This window comes from Urocitellus parryii, chromosome 8, assembly GCF_045843805.1.
Source record: "Urocitellus parryii isolate mUroPar1 chromosome 8, mUroPar1.hap1, whole genome shotgun sequence".
NCBI classification, from domain to species: domain Eukaryota; kingdom Metazoa; phylum Chordata; class Mammalia; order Rodentia; family Sciuridae; genus Urocitellus; species Urocitellus parryii.
The window spans coordinates 123,547,807-123,551,437 of NC_135538.1; positions in this window are offsets into that span (position 1 = coordinate 123,547,807).

Sequence of the window (3,631 nt, forward strand, 5' to 3'; positions counted from 1 at the left end):
AATGCATTAAGTCTGTAGTAGTATGGTCATTTTGGTAGTATGGCCATTTTGATAATATTAATTCTGCCTATCCAAGAACAAGGTAGATCTTTCCATTTTCTAAAGTCTTCTTTGGTTTCTTTCTTTAGGGTCCTGTAGTTTTCATTGTATAGATCTTTCATCTCTTTCATTAAGTTGATTCCCAAGGTTTTTTTTTTTTGAGGCTATTGTAAATTGTGTAGTTTTCCTCATTTCCTTCTCAGAGGATTTGCCACTGATATACAGAAATACCTTTGATTTATGGGTGTTGATTTTATATCCTGCTACTTTGCTGAATTCATTTACTAGTTCTAGAAGTTTTCTGGTGGAGCTTTGCAGGTAAATAGATGGCGTTGGAGAAGATAATGCTAAGTGAAGTCAGCCTATCCCCCCAAAACAAATGCCAAATGTTTTCTCTGATATAAGGAGGCTGATTTATAGTGGGGTAGGGAGGGAAAGAATGGGAGGAATATATAAACTCTAGATAGGGCAGAGGAGTGGGAGGGGAAGGGAGGGGGCAGGGGGTTAGCAAGGATGGTGGAGTGTGATGGACATTATTATCCAAAGTACATGTATGAAGACATGAATTGGTGTCAACATATGTTATATACAACCAGAGATATGAAAAATTGTGCTGTATGTGTGTAATAAGAGTTGTAATGCATTCCTCTGCATTTATTTTTTTTAAATCAATAAAAAATGTGACCTGATATTTTTATTTTGAGGCTTTTAAAATTTTATTTTGTTCTGTATGTTAGGCATTTTAATTATTTGTCATGGAAAGGCTTTTTTTAAAATTTTGTTTATTTGGGGTTCTGAATGCACCTTGTGTCTGGATGACCATCTCCTTCTCAAGGCTTGATAATTTTTCTGTTATTTCCCTAAAAAGTCTATCCATTCCATTAGCTACATTTCACAATCCTTTTAATTCTAATGATTCTTTGGTCTCTTAATGTCCCCAAATTCTTGTATATTCTGAACACAGTTACTCATTTTCTTTTCTTTAATACTCTCTGAATGTTTAAGGCTAGTCACTTAATCTTCTAGCACTTGGATTCCATATTCAGCAAGGTCTTATGTATTAGAGAGACTTACTAAGGTACATCTTATTTGACTTATCATGTCTTTCATGATAACAGAACAAGAGAATTAATTGAAGGTGTTTTTGCTGTTGGAGCGAATGTCCATGAGTGGGACCTGAAGAGCTCTCCCCAGACATTCTGATTTGTGGCCTGGTCATTAGTTTGGGTTTTTGTCTCTTTTATTCTTTGTATTAAATAGAGCTGAAGTGTGGGTATTGTTAATTTGTGTGTAAAGCAAGGTGTATTTTCTTTTGACTGAGTTTAGTTCAGGAGTAAAATCTACCCTGTGTACTTGCAGTATCTCTGTAGATTCTCAGCACCCTCACAGAAAAGGGGGAAACAAATAATAGCAGCAACTGATGCAAAAAATATACAACGTTAAAATAAACACTTGGTGCTTCCTATGATATCTACAACACTAATTACCACTAAAAAGGAAAGCTGGGGTCAATAATTGCTGAAATAAAAAATAATAAATAACTGTGAACTAGATCTGATATTAAAGTAACTGCAGGTGTCTAGTATGTCACCCACAGAAGCAATAATTGCAACAACATGAATGGTGGGGACAAGAGTTACATAAACCAAATATTTCTAAAAGATAGTAAAAACAGTTCCTTAAGAAAAAATAAAATGTGTTTGGGAGGTAGAAAAGAGTTTAGAATGTTCAAAATTGTGAACAGAGATAACACAGAAGAGAGTAAATGATGTTACAAAGAAGTAAGAGAAAAAAATAGTGCTGAGAGCCATAGCCAAGTAGGAATGACGCATGGCAATTTCCTTGTCAGCCTACCCAATGTTGCTTAGAGGGAGGACTCTCCATTGTGGAAATGGGCTTGTGTTGGACCCAGGTCATTTGCAGTGACATTGCATGAAAGGTGACCTTGCTCAGGGATTAGGGTGGATCCGGGTTTAGGGTGGATCCTGCTGGGAATAGGGCTTATCCTGCTGCCTCAGGTGCCCACTCCTTGAGTTTCCGTTGAGTTCTCGAGGGTTTCAGAGAGTATTTGGGATGCAGAGCCTGGTGGAGGTGAATTTTCCCCAGAACGTGGGTGTAGAGTGCCTGTGAGAGTTCGGGAATAAAGAGTTGCTGATGGAATCTACAAGTTTTTGTGGTGGTTCGGTTATTTTGTGCCCAGCCAGACTGTGACAAAATAGGGAAAACAAAATAAAAGGAGGGAGAACAAGAGAATTCTACTCTTAGTGGGAGAACATATACACATATATATTCATTCCCGCAAACCAACCATTGCTGCAAGATCACCAAAAATAAATGAAAAAGGGAAAAAGATCTAATTCAAAAAAATGAAAGAATTGTTCCCACTGAGGGGGTCAAAACAGTTAATGAGAGTGAGTGGTCGCTGCCTATGCCCAGCATTCTTTCTTTCTATTTCTTCTTGGGCTATGGAGAAAGAGAGAGAGTGAAAGCAAGCGGGCAGTTGTTAACTACTTCCTTTTTTGTGGTGATAACCAAACTTCCAGTTGGAATGGTCTAAAAATAAAGCTTGTTGAAATATCTCTCAGCTTCTCTTATCACCAGTATAAGGCAGGAGAGAATGGGAGGTACTGTCAATTGGAATTTTGTCTGCAGAGGTTGGTGAACTCCCAAGGTAGGAAGGCTGCAGAGTTCTCTGAGGTTAGGTTTAATCAGGCATTAGGGGCTTTGCTGAGTGGTTTCTGCTCTGGAGATATTAGATGAATAACACCCTTAGAACCCAGCAGATGCCAATATCTGCTGAGAGTCTGGATCTTAGGAGCCTCCCAAGAATTCTACTTGTGGGGAAAGGGAGCCAGCACACACACTCTGCTGTCCATGAGCTCAGCCTTTCCAGAATTAGTCCCTGAGTTTTTTTATGCCCACCTGTTCTGATTCTCAGCCCTGTTCATTGGATCACATGAGGCCCCAAGGCTAGAATCTCTGGGCTCCTGCAGCCTTGTCAGCTGTAAAATACAGAGCAGATTTCAAACACCAGTTCACTCTGCAACCTCTGGATGAGAAAAGTTGGGGATGCTTTTCTTATCTACAGGTTTTTTCATGCTAAATCTTTCTATTTTGTTTCTTTCTCTGTTATTTCTCCCCTCTATGGTGAAATAGCATTACTGTCACTGCTGCCGTTGGCTTGACTATAACATATTCTTCCTTGTCATTTGTTCAATGTACCCGAATATCTGAGTCCATAAGAGGTTTTGATGGTTCAATATTGAAATTTAGTGCAATATCTCTCATACCCACCTTTCTGAGAATCAGTCCTCTGGCTATTTGATTCCTGTGCTATGTAGCAACTGGAAATGCAGCCTTCCTCTAACCTGCCACCTGACATCCACTATTATCACTTTAAATGTTTAACATTTTTTTTCTAGTAAGAAAAGTGAAATTTATTCAACAATTTTGAAATATGCAATATATTATTATAAACTACAATCATCATAAGTCTTTCTTAAGATTTTTTTTCCTCAGAAATTTTGTCATAGTAATGAAAAGCTACCACAGTTCCTCATGTCTTTTTCTCTATATTTTTCTTTACTGATTA